The sequence below is a fragment of the Gossypium arboreum genome, chromosome 4 (assembly GCF_025698485.1).
Source record: "Gossypium arboreum isolate Shixiya-1 chromosome 4, ASM2569848v2, whole genome shotgun sequence".
Lineage (NCBI taxonomy): Eukaryota > Viridiplantae > Streptophyta > Magnoliopsida > Malvales > Malvaceae > Gossypium > Gossypium arboreum.
In genome coordinates this window covers 101,666,655-101,680,763 of record NC_069073.1, presented here as the reverse complement: position 1 = coordinate 101,680,763, position 14,109 = coordinate 101,666,655, and the positions used below count along the sequence as shown (strand labels likewise).

At 36.3% G+C, this 14,109-nt stretch overlaps 1 long non-coding RNA gene across 1 annotated transcript; it reads left to right on the top strand.

Moving 5' to 3' along the window:
• The first annotated feature begins 7,222 nt into the window (after positions 1-7,222).
• LOC128291522 (uncharacterized) lies at positions 7,223-13,736 on the top strand. The gene is made up of 3 exons (XR_008281353.1): positions 7,223-7,294; positions 7,409-7,452; positions 13,546-13,736. It is a non-coding gene; the product is annotated as an uncharacterized LOC128291522 (long non-coding RNA).
• Positions 13,737-14,109: the final 373 nt, after the last annotated feature.

Here is a 14,109-nt window from a genome sequence, read left to right as displayed (position 1 = left end):
CAAAATAATATATCTAAAGATTATTGCATTCACCACAAAAGAATATTATATCTTTTCATAATTAATGCCAGGACTTGGCGAAAAACTTCATATTTTTATTTTGTTTTTTCAAAACTACTTCATTTGCATCCTCGTTGGCTTTATACATTTAGATATTTGGACTATTGGTTCAAAAACTCAACAAATTTAATTGTACTTGAGTTGTATCTTTCTATATTGACCAATTTATTCCATATCTATATTTCTCAATAGATTTATCCAAGATTCTCCTTTTATTTCATTACTTTAACAATAATATTGCATGCAAAATTATTGTCGACCAGTTTTATTGTAACGACCCCATAGTCAGGGGTGTCGAAAATTGTATTCTCAAGACTCTATTCCCATAAATCGGACTCGTAAATATTTTTAATAAATATTTAAAAAGCTAATTGTGTAGTTAATTAGGTTTCAGTTAGGCGAATTTGCTTGAATTAAGAGCTATTAGAGTATAAGGACTAAATCACGTATAGGATAAAAGGTGAATTATAAATTAAAAATTAATTAAATGGACTAAAGAAGCAATTATGCCTTGTTCCATTAAGTGGATGACATTAATGATGATTATATTTATTAACTTATTATATATTATATGTTATATTATATAATAAGAAATGTATATATACGTTATAATTATAATAAAATAAAGTATAATAAAACAAATGGGAAATAAAAGAAACAGAACATGCAAATCAAAAAGAAAAGAGAAAGAAAGAAGAAAGGATTGCATTTTGATTTCTTGCATATGGTAAGCATTGGAGGTGAGAACTATTGTGTTTTAAAATTGAAATGGATTAACTTGGTATATGATGAATTTATTGAAATTATATTGATTGAATTGAATAGGTATATATGTGATAATGTGCTTATATGAAATTTGATTTTGGATATATATATTGAAAGCGAAATGGAACTCTATTAACTATATCAGGTTGAGTCAGATATAGATGGCATGCCATAGGATAGGAAGAGTTCAGATATTTCTTCGACTTTGAGTTGATGAGGCACTAGGTGCCAATTTACTTCGGATTAATTGATAAGACACTAGGTGTCAATTTATATAGCGTTAGGCGCAATTATTACTTTAGATTTATTCAATGAGACACTGGGTGCCAAACTGGTGTGTTGGTTGGATCATGTATTTGTCCGAGTCCAAGTTTTGATAATAGGGAAAGTAAAATAATAATTTATGTGATTGATATTGAAATGAAAAAGATGAGAAAATATTGAAATGGCAAATAAGTGAAATGGAAATGAGATAGTGAATTGAAACATGAAAAATGAGATACATTGTGATTGAATGAAATACATGAGTTATGTACTCATTAAGGGAATTTGGAAAGAGATAATACCATTGTATAAACAAATGTGGATGGATATATGAAAAGCTATTTATATAGCAAGTGATGTGAATTGAGATATTTGTTAAACAAATTAAATATGATAGCATGTGAAAATTGAGTATAGTGTGAAATGATATGGTAATATGCTTAAATTTGAAATGATGGTATATGGTAATTGTAAGCTTAGACAATAGTATGTTTGTATAATTCAAAATATGCATTTTTGTATCATTATATCTTTAATTGTTCGTATTATAGAAATATCACTGAGTTTTACTCAGCGTACGGTTTTGTTTTTCCCGTGCACAGGTTAGGCACGTCTCTTTTGGTTGCTGATTCAGCATCTAGCAACGATCCTGATCTCAAATGTGGTGATGTTTATCTTTTTGTGTTGGCACGTACCTAAGATCTCTAGTTGATAGTTATTCTGTGGATGGATTGTAAATGAAGTTAGAAGTGTAATGTTGGTTTGAGTATATAAATGTATGTTTGTGTTTGAAGCCATAATTTGGCATGTTGTTTTGAACCAATGCTTGTTATGTGTATGTGAATATAAGTTGATGTTTCATATAGGTTTGAGCTAGGCCAAATTGATGGATTTTGGCATGTTTAAAATTTTGATTTGAATGATGCACTGATGATATGTTTTGATGATATAAATGTCGTACCAATGAGGGTACATTGGTTAGGCACCTAGGACGATTGTTTTGGCATGTTTTGAGTGTGTTCGATTATGTTTTGAATAGATTAAACGAATGGTTTTTGAGTTTCTTAATGCCGAAGCAAGTAGGAAATGGTAAACTTGTGGTTTAAGGCACATTTTAGGTCCATACGACCAAACACACGGGCGTGTGACTTGATCGTGTGAGACACACGACTAGCATACTGGCGTGCTAGGCCATTTCGAGTGTTACACGGCTTAGCATACGGGCATGTGGCTTTTTCGTGTGACCTAAGTTAGTGAGCTACATGGGCAAGGATGTGGGCTGGGATACGGCCATATGTCCCTACTTCAAATGCCCACACGGCCAGACACACGGGCGCGTGACTTGGCCGTGTGACCCCTGTAGTTGAATTTTTCTAACTTTTTCCTAAAATTTTCAAATATTCTCGATTTAGTCTCGAAACATTTTTAAAGCGATTTTTAGGCCTCGAAGACTTGAATGAGGGGCGCTATGCATGCTAATGATGAATTACATTAAGATTTTTGAAATGTTTGAAAATGAATGATTTAGATTACGGTTACTTGGTAATGCTCCAAAACCCTATTTCGATGATGGATACAGGTTAGGGGTGTGACATTTTCTCAAATTGACATTACTTATCGTGTAACACCCCTAACCCGAATCCGTCGTCGAAACAGGGTTACAGAGTATTACTAGAATTTACGGATCAAGTAACAGACATTTTATAAACATTTAGCATTCATATCAGATTTCAATCAAATTTAATCATATAGTCCCTTACATAAGCCCTCGAGGCCCAAATCATTCATTAGAATCAAGTCGAGACTAAACCAGGTACTCAGAAAATTTTTCTATTTATATTAAAATTACGCCAAGGTGTAGGGGTTACACGCCCGTGTGGCCAGCCGTGTGTCTCACACGGTCAAGAGACACACGGCCGTCTCTCTACCCGTGTGGATAAAAATAGGCTATTTTCCAAGCCACATTTCTCACTCCATTTGTCATCAACCTAACTTAACACTTTTATACATAAACAACTTATATCATAGCATTCAAATCAAGCTAAAACCAAGTTTTATACATGTATTATCATCACATATGCTCTAGTATTCAAACTTATTAAATTGACTGAAATCACTTACATTCCTACTTGTACTAAGTATTAACATACCTATAAGATTATCATCATTCAACCATACCAAACACTCACATCTAGCATTATACTATATGTACATCAAAACATGTCCATCACAAGCCATCCCAATGGCTAGATACAACAAAGCATTTATAAGCTAACATTGACCAAATTAACTTATACATGCCATTATAACCAGAATCAAATAATCCAAAATTACCGATAGAACTGTTGGATAGTGTGATATAACTTCGACAAACTTTCAACCTGATCGAGCTTCTGATAATCTGTAAGGTAAATAAAAATAAACAAATAAGCAATGAATGCTTAGTAAACTTATGTAATCTTTAATCACATAAATTTATTTCAAATATGAAATTTATACATATTAAGAATGATCCAACATTGATACCGCAATACTCATGAAGTTATATTCATCAACACATGAGGTTAACAAATTCACAGCATCACTTGTACATATTATCCGAAACTTAGTAGGATTTTAAATAACTTTAACTCTTCCAATTTATTTTATTTTCATTTTCTTTTCTTTACTTCTAACACTTATTTCATGTGTATGACTCACAAGTCATAAACATATCATTCAACCATAGTCTCAAGCTAGTGCATTTAAATAAAGTCTTTTTTGAATTAATCACATGATAAGTAATTTCATAAGAAATTGCAGAATTTAAATTTTACCACTTTTTCATGAGCACTAGTATATTTTCTCTTGAGTACTTACCGCTTTAATGCATCGTATAATAAACATTTTACCATTCAACTAAAAACTTGGCAATTGTCTAAGCATCAAACAACAACACTTGTTAATGTACTTGCACATATTACATATAAATTCAACATTGATGTATCTACTTTCTCGACATGTCACACTTGAGTTTAATACTCGTATCAACTTACATAATTTCCTCATATCAACATATCAAAGATGATTATATATGTACATGTTATGATACATATCATTCTCTTACTGTTTCTTCATAACCATTTATCATTCATTTCATTATATCAATATTTCATGTACCATAACTTTCATGTATTTTATGTATATTTATTCTGGTAATAGTTCATATCGAACTTATCGTTAATCAAATTCCATGTACATATACTCTCCACACCATGTGTCCATATAACATGTACAAATCAATATATATATATCAGGCATATACAGGTAATAATTCATTTAGGTAATTCATTTCATATACATTTCCTGCCAATCATAACTCAATTGATGAATTCACTTATTTGAGCATAATATTAATAATAACTTTAATTCTTTCACATTAATTCCACGTGGCACTTAACAATCCTTATCAAACCAAAGAACATCTTACGGACTTGAGTACATTGTAAACAGAAGCCCGAAGGCTACACAGAAGCACATAGGTGTTAAACGGAAACCCGTGTGAGTTAAACGGAAGCTCATAGGAGCTTAACAGAAACCCATAAGGGTTAAACTGAAGCTTAAAAGATTGAACTGAAACCCAGAAGGGTTAAACTGAAACTCATATGAGTTGACTGAAGCTCATGAGAGCTAAACAGAAAGCAAACATGAGATTTCATAACAAATGTTGAACCTCAGTTTACTTGGGTAATTTGCTGTCAATTCTTTTCTTGCACTGAACGAATGTACTCAATCTTGCATTTCGATCACTTCATACTTTCACTTTAATATACATAGTTTAGCAATAATTTTACTTTCAAAAATAAACATAAATATTGATCGTTAATTAAATAAATAACATTAAAATTTAACCATACAAACTTACCTGACTAAATTGCAAAAATACCAAGATTCAATGGCATTTTGAAAATTCTCTATTTTCCTCGATTTTCCACCCGATCTTGATTTAAATTACTAATTTCATTCAATTTATTAATCTAGACAATAAAACAATTCATTTCATGTAATTTGGTCATTTTTGACTTTTTTTTACAAAATTGCCCCTAAAGTTTTACTTTTATTCAATTTAGTCATTGAGCCAAAAACATGCAAAATTAGTCATTTTTAATGTAAACTCATGCTAGCTGAATATTCATATATATTTTCCTCCTCCTCTCCATTCCACCTCCTCAATGTATATAACTTGCTTATATGTAACATTATCTATAATTTCACTATTTACTTATATAAAAATGCTCATTTAAAGCTGTCCACTTAAATCATAGTCACTAAATTATTTATATCTTGAGCTACAGGATTCCAAATTAAGATCTGTGTAACACCCTGAATTTGGGCCTAGAAGTATTGGGCCTTGAGTGGGGGTCCGTAAGGAGGTTGTATATAGGTATTTAATTATGCAATGAAATGACACAATTAAATGTCCGCTTTGGTGGTTAATGGCCCTGAGAAGTGTTAGAGAAATCTTGGGTTCAAACTTGGGCTTTAGCAAAAATTTTGGTATTAAGTGAAAAAAACCTGGATGCTTGGATGAGGGTTTTTAAATTATTGTGTTAAATAAATGACACAAGGAAGCTTGTAGTCTAGTGGTTGTGGCGTCATTAAGGTTGTATGGGAGCCTGGGTTCAAGCCTTGGCTCTTGCAATTTATTTTGGGTTTTTAAAGGGAACCTGGACTTTGGCCTTTAGACCTTATAATTAATTGGGGATAAAATATGACACAAAAAGCCTTGTGGCTTAGTGGCAAGTAGCGTGTGGAGCATTTAAGGGGAGGCATAGGTTTGAATCCCATGGCAAGCAAAGAGCATTTATTTTGCTAACAGGGGGCGGCAAGAGTTGGTGTTGAATTTAAACTCTAATGTTGGAGGGATCCCACATCAGGAAGCTAATATAAGAGTGGTTGTGAAGCTGGCTTTAAATAGAGGGAACCATGAAGAAAGTAAATGTACCTTTCTTGGCTGATCCCTTTCGTTGTATGGCGTGCTCGTTTGGGTTGGGCGTCGGCTAAGAGTGCTCGGAGCGTGGATTAACTCTAGTCTCCTATCAGGTGTGTATTTATCACTACTCTTGTTGTTGGATGGCTACTTCGGGCCGCGATGGGCGAAAGGGGCCATGGGCCCAATGGGCCTACTGCCCAATTGGATAAGTTGTTTGATTGTGTAGTAAATATTGGACTAGGCTAGGTGAATCGCATATCTGTGGCTAGGTTTGGGCTAAAAGGGCCACACGAGCGTGTGGGCCCATTTGGGCCGAGAATAGGCTTTAGGCCCATTCGTATTGTTATCCATGTTTAGAATACTTTAGTTGACCAATTACTGAAATGCCCTCGACTTGTAAAATTACCAAAGTACTCTCGATTTACAGAATTACCGTTTTACCCTCAGTTTATAGAATTACCGTTTTACCCTCAGTTTATAGAATTACTGTTTTACCCTCGATTTGTAAAATTACCGTTTTACCCTCGATTTATAGAATTACCGCTTTTACCTCGATTTACAAGATTTCCATTTTACCTCGATTTATAAATTACTGTTTTACCCTTGATTTACGTAATTCTTGCTTACCTCGATTTACAAAATTACTAAAATACCCTTGGTTTGTGAAATTACCGCAATACCCTCAATTTGTAAAACTACCAAAATACCTCGTATGGTAAAATGACGAATATGCCCTTATGTTCCGTATGACTGATGTGCTTAGGATTTACATATATTGATATTGGATTAGTTAAGTTTGAGTGACGGTGGTGGTTATCGAGGCGATTGATTTTGGAAGTGTTTCAACTTCAACCCATAACAGTGTGTACTAACCTCTAAATAGCTTAGATTAATATTTTCCAAAAGTCAAAGCTTCATATTTTAGTGATTCGGAATTAATATTTAAATCTATTTTCTACGACGCTTAAGTTGGATTCACAACGGATATGGGGTAGGAAGGTATTTGGAACGTTCTTCAATGAGTAGATCTCTTGGTAAGTATTCGAACCTTCTTTCCATTTGTATCTTGTGGTTTAAGAAAAGCTGAAAACCCCTCTGTCGACTAAGGCTAAAAGGGTTTTTGGTGTTATTTGGTTTGTTGGTGCTAGTGAGGATTAAAGGCTACCGATCGAGGAGTGTGTGAAAAGCTTGGATCATCGGAGTGACTAAATCTAGTCATCAACTTCGGTAAAGGTATGAACCCAAGGGCCATTGTGGATGGTGGCCGAATGTGTAAGTGATGATAATAGGTAGTTTTCGATTTGGTTTAATAATAACATGGTCTAATCTATAAGTGGTTGATTATAGGACAAATCGCATAGGAGATCTCGTCAAGGAATATCGCAAATCAGGTGTGTAACGAACCCTTTCATAGCTTAAAGCGATAAAATGTCGAAAAGTCAAATGCCAAATTTCGGCATTTCGAGGACTTGTGAGCAAGCTTAACGCTCACTAGTTAGTTAGAATCGATGAGACGATGATCGAGAACGATGGAAACAGAAGAATGTGATTTTGGCGTTCTTGGTAAGTTGGGCCTCGAGGGTCAAGTGGGGCCCATTAGGCTTTCGGGCCCATTTGGGTAAAATTGGTAGAAAACGGAAATCATTATATGGCATGATAAGACTGTTAAAACCGTTATGGAATATAGGCTAAATGGGCCTAGATGACGAAATTGGCTAAGTAGGGCCCATTAGGGTTTTAGGCCCAATAACTCGATTTCGCTAAAAATGGGCCAGAATCACTGCTTGCACCCATGGATTGTTAGTAATCGTTAATGAACATGGAAACCCTAATTTTGGTAAAATTATGAGATTACCCTTATACCATGAAAATGACCGTTTTGCCCCTAGGTAAAATGACCATTATACCCCTAGGGTTTATGTATGATTTTAATACATGGGATTTTGATAAATATGGTATGTATGAGATGCACATGACATGTATGATATGCACATGATATGTATGATATGCACATGATGTAATCATAACTGCATTGGGTTGGGTTTTTATATGGATGGAGGAAGTGAAAAGGGCTTATGCCCCGCTTATCAAAAGGGCTTATGCCCTGCTTATCAAAAGGGCTTATGCCCCGCTTATAAAAGGGCTTATGCCCAGCTTATAAAAGGGCTTATGCCCCGCTTATTGAAAGGGCTTTTGCCCGCTTATTAAAAGAGGCTAGGCCTCAGGTTATATGATAAAGCAACTATGCTTGCCAATGGAGAGTATGGCGGGTGGGTCGAGTTAATCCCACATGGTGTGTTGGTTGGTACGGTGGAGAGTAGCGGATGGTGGGTTGAGTAGTCTCCCAAATGGGTTGCATTCTTTCATTGAAATTATATGTGATATTGAAATGGGCCTAAGGGCCATAACATTTACAGTAAAGGCTTCGGCCCAGTAATATGAAATTTGAAAAGTCTTCGGCCCAGTGTTATGAAATATGAAATATGAAAAGGGCTATGGCCCAAGACATGTTTGAGATTGGATTTGGGCTTAGACCCAACAGTCGTTATTGTTTTGGGCTCGAAAGGGCTTGTTGCACATCGAGTTTCCAAACTCACCCCTTTCCTTAACCTTGCAGTGAGCCTTGATGTGGGGACTTGGGCCGAGGGGATTCAGAGTGGCCACGGTGATTGTCTTTGGACTTTTAAATAAGCGTTGGTTTTCTTTAAATTTCCTTTAAATATTATTTATTTTAGGTTGTAATAAGGCCATTTTAACTTTTCTTTTATTTCTTCTGGGATTATTTTATTTTTAATAACTTCAAACCGGTTGATAATTGTTCAAATGGGCTAGACTTAGGACGTGTTTTCAAAATGATACTTGTTTTCAAAATATCTCAACACCACGATTAATCGATTTATCAAAGACGTCCACTTAAACAAATTTAAACTCGATATGACAAAGTGTGGCTATGGTTGTGGGCATGTCTAGGATTGGATCCAATTAAAGAGCTTGGTACTTAAGCAGCCTTCATGGCTCACCTCCTCTATCTCGAATACCTACCTGGTGCCCAGCTTCCATACACTTTGTTAACTCAACAAAATATAAGGTTTTAAAACACTAAAATGGAACGTGGGTTTTCAACTCCAATGTGGCACGTCAGATTCGGCCATAACGTCTAGGCCGGGTTTGGGGTGTTACATTTAGTGGTATCAGAGCTAAGTTGCAACAACTCGGCTGTGGATCGGGTCCGAAAATTTTTCAAAAATTTAGGCCTAAGAAGGGTATTTTTGGAAATGGTTTTGAAAAGTTCATTTTAAAGATGTTTTGTGGAGTATATATGTTAAAATGGTCCAAGTTTTTTTGTTTTAAATCAAGAGTTTCAAAATAAAGGGTGTTTTCAAATCAAAGTTTTTAAATTTCTATTTTCGGTGATCAAAATATGGTTTTCGAGTTTTAAATGGATTGAGAAAGAAGTGGCGCCTTGAATCCCCGCACCAAGTCCGTAAGTATTTCGCTCCTCATATTACTCTATATTAAGATATTACTGTAGATAGAACTGATACCATATCATGACATTATGACTAGGGCAACCCTAAAAACTCTAGAATATCGAGACTATAGCTAGGCTATGATTCTGTGAAAATAGAAACTTTAAAATACTATCTCTGCATAAGACATGTGAATAAATAGTAAAATTTTTTAGATCTTTGTAGTTAATTGATATGTGTACTAGCAATGTAGAGTATTGATATGAATTCTGAGGGTAAGCAAAGTCTACCAACTTCGGGTAGTGGTAACTCGGAGCTTGGTACTCGAGGCAATCGCCGAGTTAGTAAGGAAAGTGGTAGAGGAAGTATTGGATACCAAAATTAAGGAAATTAGGGAAACGCTGCTGTGGTGCTTGGAGTGTAAGAAAAGGAAGGATTCTAGTTCTCAGAAAACCAAGCCTCGTTTTGTGAAACATGTTAAGGCACGACCAACCTATCCAATCTGCAAAGACTACAACGGACGTCATCCGGGTGAATGCCATAGGAAGATAGGAGCATGTCTTAGATGTGGGTCCAAGGAGCATCGAGCTCGGGATCACCAAGTTTATTTTATTTAAATATGTGTTATGAATTGTATGCGTGCTTGATAAATGTTTCTTTACTTTGGTAATTAGATGTTCTGGGTCGTACTAAGAATTATTTTTAATTAGAGTGCGTAGCGGAAGCATAGAGGTTTGACTTGAGTAATACGGTTAGTTGATAGTTGGAAATTTCGAGGACTAAATTTCTTTAAGAGTAGAATTGTAACACCTCAATTTGGGCCTAAAAGTATTGGGCCTTGAGTGGGGTCCGTAAGGAGGTTAGATATAGGTATTTAATTGTGCAATGAAATGACACAATTAAATGTCCGCTGGTGGTTAATGGCCCGAGAAGTGTTAGAGAAATCTTGGGTTCAAACTTGGGCTTTAGCAAAATTTTGGTATTAAGTGAAAAAAACCGGATGCTTGGATGAGGGTTTTAAATTATTGTGTTAAATAAATGACACAAGGAAGCTTGTAGTCTAATGGTTGTGGCGTCATTAAGGTTGTATGGGAGCCTGGGTTCAAGCCTTGGCTCTTGCAATTTATTTTGGGTTTTAAAGGAACCGGACTTTGGCCTTTAGACCTTATAATTAATTGGGGATAAAATATGACACAAAAGCCTTATGGCTTAGTGGCAAGTAGCGTGTGGAGCATTTAAGGGAGGCATAGGTTCGAATCCCATGGCAAGCAAAGAGCATTTATTTTGCTAACAGGGGGCAAGAGTTGGTGTTGAATTTAAACTCTAATGTTGGAGGATCCCACATCGAAGCTAATATAAGAGTGGTTGTGAAGCTGGCTTTAAATAGAGGGAACCATGAAGAAAGTAAATGTACCTTTCTTGGCTGATCCCTTTCGTTGTATGGCGTGCTCGTTTGGGTTGGGCGTCGGCTAAGAGTGCTCGGAGCGTGGATTAACTCTAGTCTCCTATCGTGTGTATTTATCACTACTCTTGTTGTTGGATGGCTACTTGGTCGCGATGGTAGAAAGGGGCATATGGGCCCAATGGGCCTACGGCCCAATTGGATAAGTTGTTTGATTGTGTAGTAAATATTGGACTAGGCTAGGTGAATCGCATATCTGTGGCTAGGTTTGGGCTAAAAGGGCCACACGAGCGTGTGGGCCCATTTGGGCCGAGAATAGGCTTTAGGCCCATTCGTATTGTTATCCATGTTTAGAATACTTTAGTTGACCAATTACTGAAATGCCCTCGACTTGTAAAATTACCAAAGTACTCTCGATTTACGTAATTACCGCTTTACCCTCGGTTTATAGAATTACCGCTTTTACCCTCGGTTTATAGAATTACTTGTTTTACCTCGATTTGTAAAATTACCGCTTTTACCCTCGATTTATAGAATTACCGCTTTACCCTCGATTTACAAGATTTCCATTTTACCTCGATTTATAGAATTACTGCTTTTACCCTTGATTTACGTAATCACTGCTTTTACCTCGATTTACAAAATTACTAAAATACCCTTGGTTTGTGAAATTACCGCAATACCTCAATTTGTAAAACTACCAAAATACCCCGTATGGTAAAATGACGAATATGCCCTTATGTTCCGTATGACCGATGTGCTTAGGATTTACATATATTGATATTGGATTAGTTAAGTTTGAGTGATGTGGTGGTTATCGAGGCGATTGATTTTGGAAGTGTTTCAACTTCAACCCATAACAGTGTGTACTAACCTCTAAATAGCTTAGATTAATATTTTCCGAAAAGTCAAAGCTTCATATTTTAGTGATTCGGAATTAATATTTAGATCTATTTTCACGCACGCTTAAGTTGGATTCACAACGGATATGGGGTAGGAAGGTATTTGGAACGTTCTTCAATGAGTAGATCTCTTGGTAAGTATTCGAACCTTCTTTCCATTTGTATCTTGTGGTTTAAGAAAAGCTGAAAACCCCTCTGTCGACTAAGGCTAAAAGGGTTTTTGGTGTTATTTGGTTTGTTGGTGCTAGTGAGGATTAAAGGCTACCGATCGAGGAGTGTGTGAAAAGCTTGGATCATCGGAGTGACTAAATCTAGTCATCAACTTCGGTAAAGGTATGAACCCAAGGGCCATTGTGGATGGTGGCCGAATGTGTAAGTGATGATAATAGGTAGTTTTCGATTTGGTTTAATAATAACATGGTCTAATCTATAAGTGGTTGATTATAGGACAAATCGCATAGGAGATCTCGTCAAGGAATATCGCAAATCGTGTGTAACTAACCCTTTCATAGCTTAAAGCGATAAAATGTCGAAAAGTCAAATGCCAAATTCGGCATTTCGAGGACTTGTGAGCAAGCTTAACGCTCACTAGTTAGTTAGAATCGATGAGACGATGATCGAGAACGATGGAAACAGAAGAATGTGATTTTTGGCGTTCTTGGTAAGTTGGGCCTCGAGGGGTCAAGTGGGGCCCATTAGGCTTTCGCCCATTTGGGTAAAATTGGTAGAAAACGGAAATCATATATGGCATGATAAGACTGTTAAAACCGTTATGGAATATAGGCTAAATGGGCCTAGATGACGAAATTGGCTAAGTAGGGCCCATTAGGGTTTTAGGCCCAATAACTCGATTTCGCTAAAATGGGCCGTAATCACTGTTTGCACCCATGGATTGTTAGTAATCGTTAATGAACATGGAAACCCTAATTTTGGTAAAATTATGAGATTACCCTTATACCATGAAAATGACCGCTTTGCCCCTAGGTAAAATGACCATTATACCCCTAGGGTTTATGTATGATTTTAATACATGGGATTTTGATAAATATGGTATGTATGAGATGCACATGACATGTATGATATGCACATGATATGTATGATATGCACATGATGTAATCATAACTGCATTGGGTTGGGTTTTATATGGATGGAGGAAGTGAAAAGGGCTTATGCCCCGCTTATCAAAAGGGCTTATGCCCTGCTTATCAAAAGGGCTTATGCCCCGCTTATAAAAGGGCTTATGCCCCAGCTTATAAAAGGGCTTATGCCCTGCTTATTGAAAGGGCTTTTGCCCTGATTATTAAAAGAGGCTAGGCCTCCAAGATATGATAAAGCAAATATGCCGCCAAAGGAGAGTATGGCGGGGTGGGTCGAGTTAATCCCCACATGGTGTGTTGGTTGGTACGGTGGAGAGTAGCGGATGGTGGGTTGAGTAGTCTCCCAAATGGGTTGCATTCTTTCATTGAAATTATATGTGATATTGAAATGGGCCTAAGGGCCATAACATTTACAAGAAAGGCTTCGCCCAAGAATATGAAATTTGAAAAGGCTTCGCCCAGTGTTATGAAATATGAATATGAAAAGGGCTATGGCCCAAGACATGTTTGAGATTGGATTTGGGCTTAGACCCAACAGTCATTATTGTTTTGGGCTCGAAAGGGCTTGTTGCACATCGAGTTTCCAAACTCACCCCTTTCCTTAACCTTGCAGGTGAGCCTTGATGTGGGGACTTGGGCCGGAGGGGATTCAGAGTGGCCACGGTGATTGTCTTTGGACTTTTAAATAAGCGTTGGTTTTCTTTAAATTTCCTTTAAATATTATTTATTTTTGGGTTGTAATAAGGCCATTTTAACTTTTCTTTTATTTCTTCTCGGGATTATTTTATTTTTAATAACTTCAAACCTGGTTGATAATTGTTCAAATGGGCTAGACTTAGGACGTGTTTTCAAAATGATACTTGTTTTCAAAATATCTCAACACCACGATTAATCGATTTATCAAAGACGTCCACTTAAACAAATTTAAACTCGATATGACAAAGTGTGGCTATGGTTGTGGGCATGTCTAGGATTGGATCCAATTAAAGAGCTTGGTACTTAAGCAGCCTTCATGGCTCACCTCCTCTATCTCGGATACCTACCTGGTGCCCAGCTTCCATACACTTTGTTAACTCAACAAAATATAAGGTTTTAAAACACTAAAACGGAACGTGGGTTTTCAACTCCAATGTGGCACGTCAGATTCGGCCATAACGTCTAGGCCGGGTTTGGGGTG